At 41.9% G+C, this 22,934-nt stretch overlaps 1 protein-coding gene and 1 long non-coding RNA gene across 7 annotated transcripts in view; one reads left to right on the top strand and one right to left on the bottom strand.

Annotated features, from left to right (window-relative positions):
• Positions 1 to 8,460, bottom strand: part of AFTPH (aftiphilin) — a 48,045-nt gene extending 39,585 nt beyond the window's left edge. For all 4 annotated transcript variants that reach the window (XR_012628349.1, XM_074864326.1, XM_074864327.1 and 1 more), the window contains exon 1: positions 8,210 to 8,460. The gene's annotated coding sequence lies outside the window, so the exon portion shown is untranslated. The remainder of the gene's footprint in view (positions 1 to 8,209) is intronic.
• A 3-nt stretch (positions 8,461 to 8,463) lies between these two features.
• Positions 8,464 to 22,934, top strand: part of LOC141941488 (uncharacterized) — a 25,823-nt gene continuing 11,352 nt past the window's right edge. For 2 of the 3 annotated variants that reach the window (XR_012628352.1, XR_012628350.1), the window contains exons 1-4: positions 8,465 to 8,656; positions 8,812 to 10,481; positions 15,300 to 15,434; positions 15,536 to 15,708. This is a non-coding gene — a long non-coding RNA (uncharacterized LOC141941488). Of the gene's footprint in view, positions 8,657 to 8,811; positions 10,482 to 15,299; positions 15,435 to 15,535; positions 15,709 to 16,227; positions 16,274 to 22,934 lie in introns of all 3 variants that reach the window. The other variant, XR_012628351.1, reaches the window with a different exon arrangement.

Raw genomic sequence — 22,934 nt, 5'->3', positions numbered from 1 at the left:
AGTCATGAGAAGGTGAGAAAAAAGCAGAAGACAGTAGCAACCTCAAATTTGTTTCCAACTGGCAAATATAGAAACTTACAGCCCTGTACATAGACAATGACATCAAAGTATAGTTTTGCTGGTTCAGTAATAAAACAAATCCACATTGTACTCCTATAGCATAAAGTTTTCAAAACCTTGGAAAGTACTTTGATCAGCTGCAACTCTTTTGCTTGGCTAAGAAGCACTGCCAGCTCAGTGACTGACCTAGATTACCACAGCTTTATGGACAGGAATTAGATGCAGGAGGATGCTGATGAGCCTCCTAATTTATGCATTATATAGGCCAATATTACTTAAACAAGTAAATAAAAAAATTAAAGTCATCATGACTCAGACTAAACAACAAAGCCTAACTAAAAAGTGTTGGGTTTTTTTACTGTATCTCAAAGACATATCCTAACACTATGAATCAGGTCTTTAAAACTTCTGAACTCTCCCATTAAAAAGAAAGTTTGTCTGTATTTTTCACCAAAACCATGTGTGTTTTGTTTTATTTTTAAGTCTTTTCATATTTACAGGCTTGTATAAATTGATGCTCACTTGAGTTATTTGAAATATCACATTCAGTTCTGTATTAACAACTGCTGCACCACTTGACATCAGTTCTCATACAAGAAATGCTGACAAAAATTAATTCTTAACCTGCACTGGACATACGCCCATATATATCATCCATCATAACAATGCTACCTATTTTTTTTGTTGACCGTTTACTGTATTATCATCTTAACTTCAGCTAAAAATAAATCATAATAGAGTCGAGAATATCCTCAGAGGCAAGGATGATCTAAAAAAACCCGAAGATGCAGCATTCAGAAAATGAACTGAATAACATGACAGCAGCATCACAGTCAAAGGAAATTTACCTATAAGACTCCTCTTCTTTCCAGTTAACATTAAAAAAGGGAGGCAAGGAACAAGAATAGTAGGGACAAGCACAGGACAAAGATAACATGAAGAGGCTGCATGGGGGCTGAAACAGACTGCAAAAGCCCAATCAAACATGTAGGAAGATATCTGACCATCTAAAAATTTTCTCTCCTGCAGCTTCTGCCATGGAAGAGAAACTTCCTTCCATTTTTCATGTCAAAGCACTTTTAAAACATCACAAGGATCATTTACACAACAGCCCAGTAGCACAATACTCTGCTCTAGGTATGTTTCAATAACATTTGCCAAAACAGGATCTGCAAGGAACATTAGTTGTGCATTTAAAAATCTGATCATAGGTTTGATAGTCTACTACACATTTAATCAATTTAACCTATAAGAACCAACTGCATAATCAATTGTATGGACTTCGGTATAATTTTTTTTAAAAAAATGTCAGCTATTTCTGATGATGTTACAGATGCATTTTGAAAGCTGAAGTTAGAGAGCTCCAAAATGTAAGAATCTGTATTATATATGAGTGTCAGGTTGCTATGTTAACACAATTTAATTGTGTTAACTCAAAGGAATATCATACTCTGTGTAGCAGAAAGAAGAAAGTCATATCAGTATTCCCCCTCCCCTTGGCTGACTAATTAGTAATAATTAGTGATTTTTTTTAAATGGGGCATAATCCCAATTCTCCTTGCAATATAAAAACAGCATGGGAATTTTTATCCTTAATGTAGTTTTCTTCAGAAAGAATTTCATTACGATCCCCTTTTTCAACTTCCAGAAGTGTTCCACCTGCCAACCATAAGCTACTGAATCAAATTCATTATTGTCCACTGGAACATTAACATGGTGAAAAGCCACAGGTCTGACAGAACAACAACTCTGTTCATTAATGCACTTAGTTAATCCCTGCTTTGTCTGGCATCTCAAACAGGGGCTAAGAGCTGGAACCGTGGTTTCATCTTTTGTAGTACTTTATACCCAACTCAGACATATTCTTGGTCAAGACTCAAAACATGATTTAACTCAAAGTAGAATTTGAACAAATTTATGACTGATACACTGATTATTTACCTTCTCCATATTTTTGAGGGAATTGGCTCCCAAATTTAAAAGTCAGCTATGAAATTAACATGCACTTTTGCACTAACTTATCTGTTCATTTAAACATTCTTGAAACATGCAAATTTTAAACAAATGGAAACCAACAATTTTTCAGCATGCTATATAGCAAGGATTCTTCTTTGAAGGAAATTATAAGAGTTTTTACTTGCACATAACAGAGCAGCTACTTCTATGATATGTAATACGCAATAACCCAGCTTTCTGGCATCAGACCTTAAACCTTGAAGTGAAGATTCTGACATAGTTTAACTGTTCATGTTTAGACTGCATTATTTTAGCCACAATCACAGATTTATGTCGACAAGTGTCAGCAAGTTTTTCAGATGACAATAGTTTGTTAGACTGATAATAGATTTCCATCAATTTCTCCTGACACGCTGTTGTCCAACATTTTCCAGAAAAAAGCTGTTAAAGAATTGTGTTCTTTCAGATGCTGTTTTCTGCAGTCTTTTACCCCTTTGTTTTGTTTTTTTAAAAAAGCTGAAATCACTAGTTAACTTCTTGCTTCCACATGTTTTTTTATATTCGTTATGAAGGAATTTCACAAATTTCAGTATCATAAATAGAAGAGCACTGTTAAAGTCATACTATAAATGTAATCCACCAATACACTTAAGAGTACATACTGACATTTTACTTTAAAGAAAAAAAATTGCTAATTAACTTGGAGATTCAATTCTGTTACTGTAGCTCTTGGTTTAAATCTTTTTTCTAAGGTCAAAAGAATTTAAGACTGTAACTCAATTTAAAACACTCAAAAGAAGAGAGAAAACAGAAATCAGTAATGCTGGAAAAGATAAAAGTAGTAGTCAACTTAAGTTTTGATAGGGCAAAGATTCAGAAAGACAAAATGCATACCCTTCTTTTATCTCAAGTCACTAACTAGGTTTCTAAAACATTTACTGTCAAACCAGGGTATCTTCTTATTTGCTTGCAGTAAATAGGGAACAGTATCTGCTTTCCTCATACACGGATCACATCCTTGTTCATTACCTTTTTGTAGAATAATAGCAACAGTCTAACAAAGACGTGGCAGCAAAGAGAACAATGTAATTGCAATACACAAAAGCAGGTATAAATAGTTCCTTCTCTGCGTATCTTCTAAGGCAAAACTTGAAATAGCGTGTTTGGCTCTTACATAAGACCTACATAAACTAGGAGGCCACAAACAAAGAGTATCTCTAAAGAAATACTTGAGGCATGTAAATTCAAAAGAAGAAACTCCTTGTAGAGCACAACATTCCCTTTAACTTGAGACAAACATTAGCAAAACAATGGATAACCTCTCAGCTGTGGATTATTCTGAAAGCAGAGTTAAGCAATCCATCACTTAAAGCATAAAGAAAACAAAATAATCAGAAATGGCAGGATCAAGAGCTCCATGACAGAAATGACAATGTTCCTGAAATGCCCTACAGTAAAAGCCTTGCATGGCAAGGAGATGGGATTCAAATCATTAGCTGCTAGCATCTGATCTTTCCAAGAACATTTAACTCTTCTACTGCAAGGGGATTCCTCAAGCAGATACCAAAAATACCGCAGTACGGACCAGAATTAGATTTCTTATTACAGCAAAATGTTGGTTTCCAGTAGGAAAAGCTGTCCTCTTCTGTTATAACTTTGCTTTTTCATTGGCTTATGAACAATGGAAAATGGATTTACAGTCTTTCTGCATCTAAGAACTTCCTTCTAGAAGGGCATTATAAATAAGGAGAACCGGTCTATTAAAATAGCATTTCTACAACCCAAATCCAATCCAGAGAGAGAGTCACTGTCCAGGCTGAAGTCAATATATTCTTAAATTGGTTTAACAAACTTACTTTTATTTTTGGAAAAAGTTACCAGCAAACAAAATCCAGCAAGAAAATGTTTACTTCATAAAGCCTCCAAGAAATCAATGTTTTCAATTTTAAATCTAATGCTGTTACAGCCAGAAGGTCCATTACCCAAAGCAGAAGTTTCAAAGCACTTTTTTTTTTTTTGCTTGGACATATATGAGTTGAGGAAAAGAATGTTTTCCAGTTCCAATAAGGCAAATATATCTAAGCCTTATTTCTCATTACCCAACATTTGGAATTAATCAATACCAGTATACATTACTGTGGCTTCAACAAACATCAAATATGCTAGACACCTTCTATTAGAAAGTGTTGTATGTAAAATGAACATTAAAGTAACAAAATTCAGGAGACTGCCATCAGGATAGAGGCACTTATCTTTGGCAACTCATTCTTCCTGTCCTCCTGCCCTCCCCAGGCTGGCAGTAAACACCAGGCATCCTCAGACAATCCAGCCTATACAAGATTCAGATCTCTTTGACGTGCTCCTCTTCCTCTCATCACTGACAATACAGGAAGACTAAGTTAGGTAGCACTAATGTGCAATTTAAACAGGTCTGGGATATAGATATCTTCCTTTAAATCTTACTTGTTAGATTATATAAAGAAGCAATCAAACATGCACTTTCAGTTAGTCGTGCTGTTTCACTTCTCCGCATTTTATTTTGGCTTAGCTATGGAATCAGAGGAACATTTGAAAAATATGAATCTAAATGTTGTGTTAGTTCATTAAACTCTTTTTTTTAACCAAGCATCACCTCCCTAAAACTAAAAGACCCGGTTATTTTTATAAAGTTACTATAAGCAAAAAAATTTAATGTTTCAACTCAAAATCTACTGACTTGCTTTAACAGCTGCAGATAAAGACAGTCTGTACCTAAATCCGTAAACGGTAGGGAAAATGTAGTAGAACAAGCACGTTTTTAATTCATATAGGCAAATGCATCTGGCTGGGAAAGTCAATCAGGTTTAAAATCTGGCTCTGTGGGAACACTGTATCTGTGTCCAGTGTACAGCACACATCCATACCATGTGTAAAGACAGATGCCATAAGTAACACATAACTGGTATGTTTTCATTCTTACCGTTTCTCAAATTCCTTTTAAAACAGTGTTCAATTCAGTGAGAAAATGTATTTCTGGATATTACCCTGAAACATGTTAGCTGGGAACCCTGTTCTAAATTAAGACGAAAAGATGCTGGATTAGAAAGTATTAGAACTAGATTACCTAAGGTCAACTGTTCTCGGAGATTTATTTCCAGAGTAGTATGTTTTCCATCACATATAAACCCTTCAAACTTCACAGACTGCAAGTAAAGAGCAGATTACAACTGCCCAGAGGTGCACTCTTATATGGAAGGCTCTCTCATAGCTTGGCAGAGGAAATACAGTTGCAGAGGGAAAACAACCATAGGTCTTCCTTCCATTACTGCAAACTTTTGCTTGTTTTTAAGTGAACAAATGTTTTCTTCAACATGCAGAGAACAAGTAGGTGAGGGGAAAAAAAAAAAAAAAAGAAAAATCTAACTGAAGCAAGTTAAACACATGTAGCAAGAACAGGCTTACATTAGTCATCATTTATCCCACCAACAGATATTATCTCGTATTAAAAAATAGTCCAAAGAGTAAACTTATATTTTCCACCACTTTTCAATAGACATATGAACTTGAGGTTTCACATTTCCTTCCCCATGGCAGCTACTTTCAAACGTACTAAAGTGAAGACAAGATTTGCCCTTCTTTGTGGTTCTTCCAAAACAGAAGTCTTGGATTTGGAAAAATCCAAATTATTTGCCTTAAAGAAGCAGACTCATTACATCACCTTGCAACTGGTACTGAAGCATTCCTCAATCCAAAACTTTAACTGCTAAAGATATTAGCACAGAAGAAAGTCTACTGGAAATGAGGCTGTCAGTTTTCAAACAAGGCACATTTCAAGGCCTTTTTTTGTGTGCACAGGAGCAGCTTACAGAGTGTGTTTTCTGCACAAAGGAAAAATAAAATTAACAGACAATATTTCTGAAACCTAGCAATGAGTAGGATCTAAGCCACTTCTTTTAAGAGGACTATCCAGAAAAGTTATGAGTATTTTGAATCCCCACAAAAAGGTTAGCATGTCATTGCACTGAAACATTCACGAAGACGTAGTTTAAATTGTCAAACAGTACAATAGCACAGAAGGGAATGAACATTTTGTCGAAAAAGATAATGAGTATCTGAAAGAAGATTATGCTGCCCAGTATAGTGAAAAAAACAGATCCAACATGGGTTTCTTTACTGCTGTGTTTCCAGTTGATACCACTACATATCTGCAAGGAGAGCTCTATGAATATTTCAAGAGGAAAGGGCAAAGAGTTGACAGAAGTCCATCTAAGCTGCTCTATCATTTCCACTGTGAAAGACAAGTCTTTTCAAAGTACTCAAAGCTTCAGAATATTACTTTATGTAATTAGGGTGTTAAAATGCTTTCATTAACTGAGTAAGTTACTAAAGAAATTTTAAAGTATAAATGTAAAATCACACACTGCCTTATCAACAGAAATACATAACACAAATAATTCACTGTGTATAACTGGATTTTATAGACTATTAAATCCTTTGCTAAACAAAACCATGACCTGAACAAAAAGAAAATAAAAATAAAATAAAAAATAAAATAATCAGACAGCATGAACTGATCTATTGAGGCCGAGAACCTTCAACTGCTTACTTATAAACAAATTAAGGAAGTAAAAAGAAGAGGTCATACTTTCACATGACCTTAGAAGGTCATACAGCATGTACTTTATGCAAACATCATGTGGAATGGAAGCACCATAGCCACATCAGCTTTTCTGAAGTCCCTTTACTATACAGTTAATTCGTATTTTAAAGTTTAAATTCTCATATCCTCAAATTTATGCTATTTATTTCCACTGACATGAAAGGAATGTTTTAAAAAAAAACCCAAACCAAACAAACAACTCCTCAGTAGCCACAGGTACTTCACCTCTTCCCCCAGCGCTCCCAATTAATGTTATATTCCTCCAGGTACAGCTCCAACTTCGGGAAGAGGAACCACTACCTATGCATTAGCTGTATGAGCGTGCATACAAACTTCTGTGTGCCGACAATATAACCTAACGTTTTTACGCTTAAAGTAGGCTAATTGGTTTTCCAAGTCTAGTTCATATGTCCAGAGAATAAAACAAGGAGGAAATACTTTTAATTTTGTTCAATCTCCAAGGACCACCCCAGTTAAAAACCAGCATCCAAACTCGCTTTACCATGAACTTAACAGCTGAAGAAATCAGTTCTAATGATGCACATCCTGCTGCAAACCATGCACAAGAACAAAACTTGTATGACCAACGCAATACAGCTCTTGTCAACAATGCTGCTTCTACTCACTCCCTTCATTTGTGAATAGATGTTTGCTTTAAAAGAAGCGTCAAACTTGCGAAGGTTTCAATTTCTGTGCTGAAACTGGAAGGAAGGGGCTGTCACCATCAAGAAGTCAACTTACTGAGGCTCTGACAGAATCCCAAGGTTTAACCCTTGGTTTAACCCTTGGTTTAAGGAATTGCCTTCTCTAAGGAAAAAGATTATTTTGGTTCATCAGGTAGCCACTTATAATAGTAAAATGAAGTATCAGGACCTAACAAACATTTCATCAATTTTGTCCCATTTTAGAACATCATTACTTCTTAAAAAAAAAAAAAAAATAAAGTCATAACTCTGGTTTAGCATGTCGTCTTCAGATGCACTGAGTAAGTGACACGGTTTACGCCCCTTAAAAAAAAAAAAAAGCTTGTCAGGAGAAGCCAAACACACACGACAGCTTAACTTGCCGTCCCTCACCCCCGAGCCCTCCCTTCCAGCTGCGGTCCCGCTGAACGCCACGAGAACGCGGGGCACTCGCCCCAGGCCGGCTGCCCCCCGCCCGGAGCCGCCACGGGAAACGGCCCGCTGCGAGGAGCGGCACAACGCCGCTCGACCCCCGCCGCCGAAGGACAAAGCCGCCCGGCTCCGAGCCCGGCCCCGGCCCCTCGCTCCAGCCGCGGCGGGACGAGCCGAGGGAGCGGCGCCTCGGCGAGGGAGAGCGCTGCGGGGCTTCACGCCGCTGCCCAGCGCTCCCGCCTGGCAGGGCGGCCCGGCCCGGCCCCGCCGCCTGTCCCCGAGAGCGATGCCCTGAGAGGCCCCGGCCGCTGCAAGCCCCCGGGGGAAGCCTCGAGGGTCCCCCGCCCGCCACCGCGGGGCAGCGGGTGCCCTTCTCCGGCCAGGCCCAGAGGAAACGAGCCGCCCCCCTCTCGGCGGTAGCGGCGGCACCGTCTCTTACCTTCGGGCTGCGCGGGGGGTGGCGGAGCCCGGACGGGCATGGCGGCGGGCGGGGAGGGGGAGGGAAGGGGAGAGGGGACGCGGCCGGTTATCTGAGGCCTCCCGCGGCAACCGCCATCGAGGGGGAACCCATGTCACGGCGACAGGAACCGCGTCGCTGCGGCCCGGCCCCCTCCCGGCGGCCACCGCCTCCTGCCCCGCCACCGCCCACTTGGCTTCCCGGCAGGCACCGCACCGCACCGCGCCGCCCCCGCCCCCGGAGCCGCGTCACTTCCAGCCGTGGCCGGTGGGGCGGGCACGTAAATAAATGAATAAACGAGCGACTAACGCCGCGGCGGTCACACCTGCCCCCCCGCCGGGGAAGGGAGACGGTGGTTTAAGCGCGCGGCGCCATCTTGAGTGCTGGCAAACCACCTCTACCGCGGAGGGCGGCCATCTTGGACGAGGGGTGAGGCGATGCCGTGGGGGACGCTGCAGCCGCCATGTTGAGTTCGGGAGGAAGAGGGCAGCGCCGGGTTGCGGTGTTTTCCGCGTCCTGGCGTAGGCAATATGAGGTGTTTTCTTTTTTTTAAAAAAAAATTATTGTTTTTTCTTTCTCCTCAGGGTTGTCGTGTGGGCTGCGCCAGGTGAAACCCTCCGCTGGGGCTGCCTGCGCTCGATGCCAGGGATCCCTGTGAAGCGGGCCGGGGCTGTGCGGGCGTTTGCCCGCGGAGAAGCTCTGAAAACAGGCGGTGACATAAAAAAACCATCCAGAATAGAAATGGGGAATCTGGGACGAATCCCTTCTGGCAGTTGGCCGGCGGTGCGGGGAGGTTGCGGGAGCGAACTGACGGAAGGGCTGCGCTTCGCGGGTGGTACCGCCGCTGTGGTACCGGTAGCACCGGGGTGAGGACCCCAGCGGAGCTTCGCCGCCGCGAGCACGATCGTGGTTATGCCCGCGCTGTGGGAGGGTTTCATTTCCAAGTCTTGAGGATTAGGCTAGCATTTCTGCATTGGAAATTCTTTACTACAAAGTTTTGCCCCTTTGAAGTTTTGGGGGAGAGGAGGAGTGTGATCCCGTATGTGTGATCCCGAGACCCTGTTTCCAGACCCACCTCTGGAACAGGCTGCCATACCACTATTCCACCTTTTATGTCTCGTTGTGGCCACCGGGTAGGTTTCTTCAGCTTCAGAGTTTGCAAACTGCTTAGTCCAGGTGGAGTCCCCAGAGGCCCTTTCTGCATCGTGCAGAAACCTCGGCTTGTAAGCATCAGGGTCTGCTGGAGTTATCACCTTCAAAGAGTAGCTTGGTACCAATTTGTTTCTGGAAAAACGTGCCTACGGTTCATAGGGAGGGTGTGTACATAGGCTAGTTGTAAGTGCAACATCAGTCAAACCATGCTTTTGAACTGTCTTTTTACGGTTTTGTTTGCTTGTTGGTTGTGCAAATTCTGTAGAAAGGAGTAGAAAGACTGCAAAAAGGCATACAGGGAAATACCCTATCTTTTAAATAATTTAAATATAACTTTTAATATGTATCTTGTCTTTTTTCCCAAGGAGTGCAAGTAGACAATGGTTTGACCTCGTAGATAAAATAACATTTACAGCAAAACCACTGAAGTCATGAGGAATAACAACGCATGCTTCTGTTTTTCATATATTTTGGGGTTTTTTTGATGTTTTCTAATACCTGTTTATACTGTACTGGTGAATACTGTCAGAACTACCAGCACATTAGGTCTTTAAAAATGCATAACATGGTTTTAAATAATGTGCAAAGCCTGCCATTCATCCTTTGACAATAGTGAACTGAACACTGTACAGTGGTTACAACATGCCGGCAAATTACAATAATAAAATAGTGATCAAAGTGTAATGGTAAAGCTTTGTTCCTACAGAGGCTTAAGCATATATTTAAACACACAGTAGTTTGGCTGAGGAAGGCTTAAAACAAGACTATTCATAGAACTTTTCATGTTTCGGATAGGTTTGTGGAATAAAAATGCCTCAAATGTATTTAAGAGTAATTGTAATTAATCTGCTAATTTAATAAGCAATATAAGGCCTTTGTGAAGCATGGGGAAATTACGTTATTATTATAATGTTTCTATTACATTAGGAATCCTGTTACAGTAGCTGAAGATAATCATAGGTGACTATTAATGAGGCTGTATGAGTATTACATTTTGCCACCTGGTGGTGGTTTTCTTTTTTTCAGCTTAGTATCAGAAATGCAGCATAAAGCTTGTACTGGCTTGGCAGGACAGAAGGAGAAGCGGTGACGGAACTGGAAGGTAGGGCAATTTAGCAGTCAAAGATCTTTGACCTTCACCCAATGTGTTTTACAAATCGTAAGGTTGCAGAGAAGAATCTGTAAAAGCAGTGAAATACTTTGTTGTAAAGGAACAGACAAACTAGATTGTTTCTTCCTATATCTGGCAGTAGCCATTAAATTCCAGAGGCCCAAAATGTACTTCAGTGTGTAGTGTTAGTCCATGAAAAATCATTTCCCATTCCAGCTGTCTTTAGTTGGTGGTCATTGGCCATGAGTGCAAATCATCCTTATTATTGTAAATAATATAATTAGAGGAGGTAATTTAATAATTATCTTCTCTTATACAGCTGATGTATCAATGATTTGAATGAGCATACAGAATAAACACACTGCCCATAAACTCCCCAGACAGCAACCTGAGCCCTAGCACCCTAAAAAAAAAAAAAAAAGTAAAGCCCTTTTGTGGAAAAGACCAAAGCCACAAGCAGAACTGTGCAGCACAGGAAGAGAGACAGAAAGTTTGACAGTGTCAGTAATTAGGTCCTAGAATAGAAGGAAATTTGTTAAGTAAAATTCCCAGATGATTTGAGGAAGTGACTCATATCCTAGGCTACAAAGAAAGGCAGAAAATCCCTCCAAATGGTCCCTGCCAGTTTGACCAGAGGGAAATTTCCTTCTCTTGGTGGTATTCAGTAGTTTCTAGGACCAGAAGCTTTAATCAGTATGCAGTTGTGAGTCTGTGAAATTCATTTAACTTGAATGCAGGATCAGATGAGGGGTAAGCGTTCCACATAAAAAAAATGAAGGTGATCTTCACTTAGGCATAGTGTGAATGATTGACAAGATGTGTGGGATTTCTTCAGTCATTCCTGTGTAAGCTTTGCTGGTTGAAGGAGATTACATTTGCTTATGAAGGCAGACTGACTCTTTATAATAGCATTAGCCATATTATGTATTAATACTGTGAAATGGAATCCATGGGTTACAATACTAATTTCAAGGTTATATTTTCAACATATGAAAGTTTCCTTTACAGAATTGCATGGATTGTAAACACTGTATGTTACTTGGAGATTATTCTAGGGTGGTGTTCTATCCATTTTCAAACATATGGTGGTGGTTTGGTTTTTTTAAAGCGTATAGTTCCAAGCAATTTCTTTTCTTACAGCATGGTGAAAAAAACGTTGGAATCTAGAGATATCTATCTCAATGTGAAGCCCCTCTGCATAGTGCAATAGAGGTTTTAAGTCCAGCAGGACTGGTTTTGGTAACTCCGAGGTCCAGCCTGGACTTGTTAGCTGCCGCAAAGTGGCTTTATCAGTTACTGCTGCTGCGTCCTAAACTGTCAGGAGAGGGCGCAGCCTTCCTAGGAGTCTCAAATAGAAAAGGTATTGTGGTGTCAAGATGATTTAGAAAGGCCGTCTCCCAAAAACCGGCAAGGTCTGGAGGCTCAGACGCTCCTCCTAGGTTGGGAATTGAGGATGGCAGGGAGACCTTGTTATGGTCTACATCCATGTCCCTCATTAAACTTAGTCATTCATAATTCTCAGGAAAATTGAGTACTTACAGGGAAACAATTTAGCTTTTTATTTCTCATTTTGAAGTTTACAGTGCGGTTCCTGGATGTAACTTCTAGTTATACTGTAAGCTCTACCACATATTGTGTGGTGTAATGCAGAATATCTTCTGAAAGATCGCTAGCAGTGGCTAGTGCGGTTCTTTTTCTTTTTTTTCCCCTTTAATTTCAAAAATATGTACAGTACAACATGGCTCCTGGCAGTGCAAGCTTTTTCTGGCTTCCCCACTCAGTGTATGAGGAAGAAACTTGCTCTACTCAAAGACTAAATAAATCCTCAAACTTCAGGCAGTTTGCTTCCTTCTCTGCTGTGTCTGGCAATGATGCTGATCAGAAACTAGATAGTTGGTTTCCTGAGAAATTATCATACTTGATTTTTTCTTTCTTTTTTTTTTTTTTAAATTCACAATTGAACCAGACATTTGAAGATTTGAAATTATCCATAGAACGAATTTTAAATGGTCTTTGGACCCACTAGATCATTTCATTTCACTAATGCCAAAGGCTTTCATTTCTGCTATTGTCAGTGCAATGCTAACTAATTTAAATTTTTCTGTGGAAATGAAATATAAAAAAAAATCAGGCAAATTGAAAACAGGAAATCAAACCATTGCTATTTATCTTCACAGAATGTTTTGACTTTTTCCTATCCTGATATGAAACGGAATTGGCACATTTCTCTAAAATGTTTTTAATTCAGTAAATCTGCATTTATCTTAGACCATTATAGCTGAAATAAGCCCTTCTACTGCATTATCAAGCAGAGAGAGCTTGTCTGACTGAATTCACCAATCAACCTCAAAAGCTTTACATGAAAATTGTTTGTGGCTGTGGTTTCATAAGGTGGGCATTATCAAAGCTAGCTGAATGAATAATAGGCACTTTCCGCTGGCTTCTAAATGGGCAACAGTTAGTAAAAGAAAAATTCTGCAGCCACTGTTAGCTGTGTTAAATAAAGCTGCAGCTGAACAGAGAATGAACTGTTACTAAAGCTGCCTGTTACTAAACTCCACTGCTGATCTGTCCTTTGGCCTCCAAAGGTGGTAAAACAGATCTATGAGCAGCTGATGCTTGTTTCTTTGAGCAGTGGTTGGTGCCCTGGCCTCTATGCAGAATCAGTACAGACTGCCCAGCTCTTCCACAGGGCACTGCAGAGCTCTCGTCTGTGTTGGAGTTCACAGAATCACAGAATCGTCTAGGTTGGAAAAGACCTTGAAGATCATCCAGGCCAACCATTAACCTCACCCCCAACTCCACCAGATCCCTCAGTGCTGGGTCAGCCTGACTCTTAAACACCTCCAGGGATGGGGACTCCACCACTGCCCTGGGCAGCCCATTCCAACGCCCAACAACCCCTTCTGTAAAGAAATACTTCCTAATATTCAGTCTAAACCTTCCCTGGTGCAACTTGAGGCCATTCCCTCTTGTCCTATCGCTTGTTACTTCGTTAAACAGACTCATCCCCAGCTCTCTGCAACCTCCTTTCAGGTAGCTGTAGAGGGCGATGAGGTCTCCCCTCAGCCTCCTCTTCTCCAGCCTAAACACCCCCAGTTCCCTCAGCTGCTCCCCATCAGACCTGTGCTCCAGACCCTTCACCAGCTTCGTTGCCCTTCTCTGGACACGCTCGAGTAATTCAATGCCCTTTTTGTAGGGAGGGGCCCAAAACTGAACCCAGTCATCGAGGTGCGACCTCACCAGTGCCGAGTACAGGGGTGAGATCCCTTCCCTGTCCCTGCTGGCCACGCTATTGCTGATTCAAGCCAGGATGCCATTGGCCTTCTTGGCCACCTGGGCACACTGCTGGCTCCTGTTCAGCTGGCTGTCAATCAACACCCCCAGGTCCCTCTCTGACTGGCAGCTCTCCAGCCACTCCTCCCCAAGCCTGTAGTGCTGCTGGGGGTTGTGGCTGAAGTGCAGTTGAGGGAGCCAGGAGTGCCTCTAGGCCTCAGAGCAGCCCCTGACTGCATCAGGGACCCTCTTGTGAAGAGCCCACCTGGGCTGTGCAGCAGAGGTCCTGAGGATCCCCATTCCCTGAGTTCTAATAGTGTCTGAATTAATTCCTGCTCCATGTGGTCCTCCTGTGTTGCTCTGCTGACAGGAAAGGAACTTGCTGAGCCTGGCCTCTCCATGTTAGGTGTCAGCCACTATGTGGTGGTCTCTGTTTCCTCCCAGGACTGTAGCACCTCTCAGATATTTTCAGAGTCCCTGAGATACTCCTAAACATCTCATATGCCCATATCTTCTGCATCACTGCTACTTCCTTTAGCATTGACCTCTGGGCAAGCAGAATGACCAGGCACTGGTTTCTTTTGTTTTGGGGATCCAACAAAGGTGTTCTAGCTTTTTTTGCGTCTCTTCAAGGAAAGAACTGTCTCCATCTGTTCTAGTTGCAATGGCATAAAATATAAGACATTATAACATATGTTTTAGATGGAACATATAAATCTTCTGTTTGGAGTGCAAGTTTGATATTACTTTTTACAAATCTCCCTAGCTGTCCTTACTGAAGTCATAGTTATGAAAGTGAGAAGGCAGCCCATTTTCTTGTGATTCATAAGCCATTAAAAATCTCAGAACTGTCCTTAAACAATCCTAAATGTGTTAACTACAAAGAATACTATGTAGTTACAGAAAACAGATGAAATGGCAGTTATTTTAGGTGGGTCTTAGAAATCTCCTACATCTGAAGGGCATGTAGGTTCTTTGACTTTTTAGCTCAGACTTATTTGGGCAAGGATAGGGTTGTTGATACTCCACAGTGTTTGTTGGGAGGGTTTTTTGGGTTTTCTTTGGGGTTTTTTTCTTCTAAGGAACTCCTTTCTGAGTCTTGACCATGTTTGCAGCTGATTTGGAGCATCAAATGAACATGCAGGCTCACATTCCTGCCGTATGAGGGCTACCAGTGGATTAACCAGCTCATGAGTGTCAAAACAGACCCATTTTACTGCTGTGGTCTAGACCACATCCTCAAAGTGGCAGAAGTTAATGACTTCATTGTGGCAATCCTATGTGTACACCTGGCCTCAACATATTTTTACACGTAACTCATCAGTGTGTACAAAGTGTATTTTAGTGTATATACATTTTAATGATGGCAAGGCTTGTCAACAGAGACAACAGACAAACCAATGTACCTGGCAAAAACTGGCAAGTTGTTAACAGTGCTGGTGTGTTCAGGTGTGAAGGAGATAAAACAAACTTTAAGATGAGTTCAGACTGAAAACAATCTGACTTCAGCCCTAATTTATCTGTGTTGCTCAGGCAAGCTGAGAGGAAGAAACGGCTGACAAGTGTAGCAGCTCGGCAAGCTATGGACAGCCAAAATGATGTACAGGCAACACGTACTATTTCCTCCCGGGTCTGAAGATACTCCCTTCTCCTAGAAGATGGTATTGTGTGAGTACCTCAACTGTCAGCAGGAAAGAAAGATTTCTAGCTGTCTCAGTAGCAGAGCAAAGCTTTCCAGTGTGACTAATTGGGTTTTTTTTTCAATACAGGCTCTAAATGCAGAAAACCAATAAGAAAAGAAATCCAAAATATTTATTTAAAGACAGTCCCTTGCCTTTAAGAGACATGGCTCGTGAGTTTTGTACATTTAAGATGAGAAGTGCTAAAAATAGTTGAAGACTGTTACTCCGGTTTAATGATCCAATTTATTTATTGGACAAAGGTGAGTTGACTTCCATAGCCATCCTCCTTCCATGTGTGTCAGCTCCTTTCTGTGATGACAGGAGTCAAAAGTCTCCAAACACCCTTGTAGGTCAGCTGGTAGGAAATTCTGAGGTACAAACTACTAACTATGTGTATGTGATGGGGACTATTACAGCAGTCTCTTGCATACTGAGCTCTTCAGGGTAATAACATATGTGCCCATAATCTCTATTAACATCTATTTTAAGGCTTTTTCATTTCTAAGGCATTTCAGAGTGTTGGGGTTTATTTTGTTTTTTGGGTTTTTTTAGGTTTAGGAACATCAAAACTTACCTCTAGAGCTGTTTTTGTATATGTATAAGACCTGCAATATCCTGTTGTAATCACACAAGTTCATTTCACATCTATATGTCAACACAGTCAGTGAAATTCAGGTGCCTGGTTCAGATGTTTTCGACAAGTTTTCCTCATGAACCAGTGCTGTGTGACTGGCAGTGATGCATCTCAATAAAAATAATTTGGGATTTTTTTTTTTCAGATCATGCCCTTTGTCTTTACAGTGAATGGCAAAATGTCCATTAAATGTAAGTGAAAGTAGGATTCAGTTACAGGTTTTAAAATGGATATGGCTAAGTTTTTTCTGGGTTAATGACTTCTGTCTCAAATGCAACTGCCATGCAAGGAAAGTAGCTCCTTTTGCAGATAGTTGTCAAAATCCTTCTCATTGTCTTTGTATCTGTTGCCTGTTTTCAGTTCCACATATGTCAGTTTTATCCTCTGCAATGGGTTTGCTTTCTTGATCAATGTTCATTGAGATGCAAAGCATCTGGGATGTAGGCACATAACAAGGGTAGATCTCAGAAGAACAGGATTGCTTTCTGGAAAACTCTTATACGAGAAATATGTGTGATTGTCAGGTGGTTTAGGACCAGATATGGCCAGGGTTGTCATAGGTAAATTATAAACAATAAGACAGAATCTAGAGAGAAAATACCATGCTTCAAATAGCCAAAATGTTTTTGAATGCTAACAGAAGTATTGTCTGCCCCAGCTGCCCTGGAGTCTTATGTGCAACGGCCTTTGGCTGCCCCAGCAGTCAGGATGAGACCGTCAGACAGAGGGGTTGGTCTCCCTGTGGTCCCCTGCTGTTGTCTCACAAGCAGAGAGAAGCAAGACTGAACCCCTGACATTTGTACCAAGAACAGAAGGGAGTGTGGAGAACTGGTCAGGGAGGGAAACAACAGAATGGCAAAGGCAACTACAAAGCGTGGCAGTTGAGGAGATGAGAAGTCCAACCCCTATCCCTTCAATATCCAGGATCAGACGGAGATCTCTTGAGAGCAGCTGAACCAGCTCTGTTGCCACAAGGAGAGCTAGGAAAGATGAGATTAGGTGAATCCGTGTGCCTGAGCAATCTGTTTAAATTCACTAGGCTCTAAGTAGGAACCCTCTCTCTAAATCATGGCTAACTAGGTTTCAGTGCTGGGAAAAGGGTGCTGTCTCTGAACCAGCTTCTTGGTTTTAGTAAGCAAATATGATCCCAGCAGGCTTCCATGGTGTCACTGATGTGCTCTGCAGGAGCCCTTGCCAGGGAGCGCTTCCCCTCACCCTTCCCTGCATCTCTCTGCACTGGCTGTACAGTCTTAAGTGCGGCCTGTGTCATGTCAAGGGAGCAGTGAGCTGCAGCCACCCTATCTCTAACCTTATTGAACTCAGGGGGTGTGCATTAGTGGTGAATTTGGCTCATGGTTTTCAGTTTTTAACCACTGAACTGAAAAAAAGTTTAATAAGCACAATAAACCTATCAATTCATAGGGTCTAGAGCTTGTTGCAAGGGGCCTTGTTTCCCACCGTAGCTGAGGGAGGGCTATTTTCAGAGCACCAGCTTGGGCTCTGTACCTTTCTCTAACCAAAGAGCGATCTGAGATCAAACCTCGATGTTGAGGAATTCTCATACCCCCATTCTTCCATGTAGGCAGTGCTAGTTGGAAACATGGCTCCAAACAGTACCAAAACCACCAAGAGTGTCCTCCAGCACAAGCTGATTGGCAGATGTTTCAAAGGAGCAGCTTTGTCTTGATTTCCCTGTATTTATGGAATTGTTTATAATGTAGGCCACGGGGTCTTTTCTGTCTGCTCGGTCAGATGTAAGTCAGCAGTTCAGTGAATTTAAATGAAAGACTGATGGCGACTTAGAATCAGTTTGCATGGAAATGGCATTGGGCCAGTTGCCCAGTTGTGGAATGTTATGTGAACAGAGCAGATATAATTATTTCCAAATTTGGCCACAATCCATATTTTATCCATATTTATCCATATTTTGCTGCAAAGGGACTTGTCTCCTCCAGCAAGAAATCCCTTGGGCAGAGAGCATATCCTCAGTAACTCGCTGTTTACCCCATACAGGGTGGAGTTTCCAGCAAATTCTCTTCTGTGAAGGAGCCAAGGTGCATGACCCTTGCTAGTGATGCAGCTATCTCCCAAAATCAGACCTCTGTCTCCTCAGCAGCCTGTCTCACTTAGGAAATGCTGCAGCTTATGAGATCATTCACAGTTCTCTGAGCAGCAACTAATTCTTGATACAAAACCTGTTGGCAGTAGCCTGAATTTTTCAAGGAGCAAAGACTCCCGTGCATAGCATCACGTGGAGCAGGACGGAGTTTCAGGAGCACTGCAGAGATCTCTCACCAGTCACATGCTTGTTGTTCTTATTCAGAGAGTTGGTGTGATGTGAACCAGCTTTCGTTCAAAAATAATGTAAGCATTTTAATACATGGCTGCTCCCCCTTTAGGAGGTCCTCTTGTATGTTCTGGGATCATTTTATTTGAATTGTTCTGATGGAACTCGATTGCTATCAGATGGCCCTTTGCAGAGTTGCTTCAGGGATGAGGAAGATGTAGACTGAACCTGCTGGGTTAGCTGTTGCAAACTGACCTATTCCTCTCTTGCTCATGGCCAGCCAATCAGGGATGGATGGTGCATCTGCTTCATGGCTGCTGAGCCATGAGTCTTCTGATCTTTTTTCGCATATAAATGTTTTCAGATGCAGTTTGACAGCAAGTTACACTGAGAAGACTTTTCCACTCTGCAGTTCTACACCATCAAGACATGCTTAAATTATCCTACAGGCTGTGCCTTCAGAGAGGCCCGTGTTACTTACACATCTCTGCTTTGGCCGTTACTAGCTAGGCCGCTTCTTTGGAGAGTCGCCCTTTCTCAATCTGACAGAGATGCAGGCAGACAGAGCTACATCTCTGTGCTACCTAAAAAAATCCAGGGTGATAACCCTCTACAAAGCATGACAGAGTCACTGCAAGCTCAGGTTTGCCTTGGGGCTCATTTGCTTTTACAGAGCTGGACCAGTTTCTCCTGAGTCAGATTCTGTTATATGCAAGCTACTCTGGTGCCTTTAATTCAGTTTAAGAGTGGATCAGATAGGTTCCTTTCCCCATCACAATTATTACCTTGTTATTGCTCTGTTTGTTAATGTGTGTTCTGGTAGCATCGCACAGCTACAAGCATGCCCCAGGGCCCAGTGCAGTAAGTGTCCGTGGTGTTTTTCTCTCTTATTTGTGTAGTGTCATCACTGCACTATAAACTTATCTCTCAGCTTCTGGAGGCTCATTCTTGCCTGTGGGAAAGCTTAATGCATGAAAAGTGTCAGGCCTGGCTTTCTGAGGGATAGGCTGGACTGTTACATCCTGAGGTAAACGATGACCGTTTCTTTTTCTGCACTGGGACTGATATGAGGGAGCAGATAGCAGTAGGTCAGAGCTGTGTTGGACCCCAGTCTAATGCTGGCTTTAGGTAAGGCTCTGCAGCAGTCTCCAAGTTTGTTTCCCTTGGAAGTCAAAATTTGCTTAGAGAAAATATGATGGTGAATGAGTGAGTCCTATGAAGAACAGGAAATAATCTCTGCAGTTGTGGCAGCTAGTGCTAGTGTGTGGGAAATATACAGCATTTGTGTGAGCTTTTGAGTATTGGTTTTATTCCCGTGATTCTTTTTGGCTGATCTAACACCTTGATGTTGAATTCAACCATTTCACCTCCCAGGAAGCAAACGTCACCACCACAGGATCTTCTCTGGTGCCTGAAGGTGCTGTTTATGTTTCCCATTGCACTGGTATCACTCAGCGATGAAAAAACAGAATCATGGTTTTACCAAGGCAATGGTTTCTGGAAGAGAGGAGTCTCCCAAGGGATTATAGGTGTTAAGTTGCTCTGTTGGCAGAATGCAACAAGCTGCAGTGATATCTACCTAACACACATATGTAGGCTTTGGACTCATTGGCATTAAAACCATTTTGAAGGTCAGGAATAAATCTGTGTACGACTACCTGTATGTATTTACTCTTTTCTTGCAAAGGACAAAAAGAAAAGCAAGTGATGCCTGCTTTTTTGGTGATTAATACTGTTTGTCTGCATGAAGGTTTTTTCCTCTGAGGCATTTGTGCATGGTCTTTTACAGCTAATGGGCTGCTCCTGTGTAAAATCCCTTCAGAGAATACTCCAGAGGAGACAGCTGCAATTGAAAACCAGAAGACTCTGTCCCAGTCCTTTGACATCTCCTTCTTTGACTTTGGTTATCTTTAAATGACATTCTTACTGCCGTTGCTCTGTCAGAGTAGGATCACCCTTGCCTAGATCTTTGCCCATGGAAGGTTTAGTATAGCCCTAACCTAGTCAGGAATCTGAGGGTTTTCTACTCATTTCCTTGCAGTGTATCAGAATGAATTATCCCGATATGAAGAGTATAAAATAGGTAGAAGTAAAAAAAAAAAAAGATTCAAGCTCTGAGTCTCTAAGCTCCGAAGACCTTACCATCCTGAACCCCACTGGCAATAAATAATGCCTGTAAATGAAAAGTCTTGTATCTCTGAAGTCTTCAGGTTTAACAAAATGGACAAACATATCATTGTCCCCCTGTTTCTGCAGTCCATCAGAGTCTTTAGCCCCAAATCTTTGCTCAGTCTTTAGTTGGACAAAGTAGACAAGGAATTTGAAGTGAGTATGAATACATCAGGACTCCTGAGTTCAGCTAAGACTGCATATAAAAATAATATTGTCTTAGAAAATGAAAAGCCTGTGTCCTGCATCTGCTGAGCAAGGGGTTTCATGCCCATGTTTTTTTCCTGCATGCTGGCAGATTCATAAAATGGGGATGCATTCTGACTGTGGCTAAATAAGCAGCTGGAGGGCTGTTATCTCTGTGCAGAGCCATGGGCCTGTTCCCTTTCTGTTTTCAGGCGCTCTGCCTGCTCCCCCTCCTTTGTAAAGGCTGCAGCCTTATGGGAGGGTGAGCACGCTCTCGTACATTGTAGTGTTGGTGCTAGCTGAGACTAAGGGAATGGCCTCAAGTTGCGCCAGGGAAGGTTTAGACTGGATATCAGGAAGTATTTCTTTCCAGAAGGGGTTGTTGGGCTTTGGAATGGGCTGCCCAGGGCAGTGGTGGAGTTCCCATTCCTGGAGGGGTTTAAGAGTCAGGTTGACAGAGCTGAGGGATATGGTGGAGTTGGGAATGGTCAGTGTGAGGTTAATGGTTGGACTGGATGATCTTCGAGGTCTTTTCCAACCTTGATGATTCTGTGATTCTGTGAAATTGTTTCTGTCCCGTTGCCCCAGAAGTGGTCACTTAATAATACTTGGTATTTATACCTTTTGGTAAAGCACTCCAAGCACCTGTCAGGCTGACTTGGACTTTGTGTAGCCAGTGGTTATTCACCCACCTCTGGCATTTGACCATTTTGGAGTGATAAAATGTAAGCTATGGACAAAACTGGCAACCCAAACCAGCTCAGGTCAGATTTGTTTGCTGCTGTAACCTCCTCGACATCTGTAGAGTACCAGCATTGTTTCCTTTACATTCAAGAGTAGGGGACCACCAAGGAATGAAGGCTGAATACTGAAACATTTAGCATTGCTGTTGCTGTTTGCAAAGAAACCCACCAGCCATGAGGTATTTGGTAGCTTGGGTTCTGAGAAGGTGCTGTTCTGTGTCTTCCTTTATATGTTGGTGCTGACCAGTTCAGAAAGGACAGGGATAAAAAAAATTACCATGTTCAGTCTAAGCAAAACAATAAATCAGCTCTCTTGAAATACAATTCTGCCTTATCTGGTTTTACTTCTCGTGGAAGGGGAGGCACACGGTGTTTTCCTGTTGCCACCTGCTTCCAGCAGGACCTGCTTGAAAGCAACTGAAACGTTCCCATAACCAATAATTACTTGGGATCTGGGTAATAAGAAACTCTGCTTTCAGCAATATGGAAACTAATTTAAAATAAATAAAGGTCACATGTTTACAGAGCCCTTTCCACATTATTTAGCATTTCTAGTTGATAGAGTGCATTGTGTTTCTTACTCCTACATGTAGAAGATCACCTGTGGCATGCAGAAGAGGGATGTTGTGCAGGTGCTGCCCTAAGTGCCTCAGCTCCTTCCAGGGCTTTTTATTCAGATCTCTTTCCATGCCTGGCACGACAGGTGAACCCCTGTGGAAGCAGAATTGCAAGTGTCTTCTTTGTTGTGTGAGTGATGCATAACCCTCTGCCTTCAGCACTGAAAGCCTTTGCTGTTCTTCGCTTTCTTAGGGTGGTAGTTTCCTTCCTATTAGCAGGTGCTTAAAGGAACATCTGGAGTCACCTATCTTTGGCCTGTTGTTTCCAGCTCTCTTTTTTTTTTTTTTTTTTTTTTAAGCTTCAAACACAGGGTGTGTATGTGTGTGAAAGTGAGTTCAGGCATCCACATTTGCGTGTTTGGTAGAAGGCGAGTGTCCTCAATGTCCCTTTATAAACATTGGAGCTAAGGCCTCTGGAAGACCATTCGGGGTATCAAAATTGTCTCTGCTAAATCATCCTCTGGAGAAGTGTCTCTTTCCACTGCCTGTATAGGGAATCCACAGAGACCAGGCTGAATTACCACAGCTGAAATGAGATGCTGCAGAAGGTGGCATGAATACCCCTGCAGTTTCAGCTACTACTCACCCAATAAAAGGCTTCCAGTTTTCCCATTAAAGTAGCCACTCAGCTCACCTAAGCAAAAAAAGCTGTCTTTGTGAAAGATTGTGTATTAAGCATCAGTCTTTATTGCACCAAATAGCTCTTTTAAATCCTCACCCTGGGAAGCTGTTGACGCATGTTGGAGTCACTCTACCACCCTCTCCCAATAAATGCGTGTGTAATTGTGTTTGTGTATACTAGTTACTTGTTGCTGTGGAAGTTTTGGCATGCTGATATATATCTACATGC

The sequence above is a fragment of the Strix uralensis genome, chromosome 3 (assembly GCF_047716275.1).
Source record: "Strix uralensis isolate ZFMK-TIS-50842 chromosome 3, bStrUra1, whole genome shotgun sequence".
In the NCBI taxonomy this organism is placed as follows: Eukaryota; Metazoa; Chordata; class Aves; order Strigiformes; family Strigidae; genus Strix; species Strix uralensis.
This window is presented reverse-complemented; position numbering and strand designations above follow the sequence as displayed.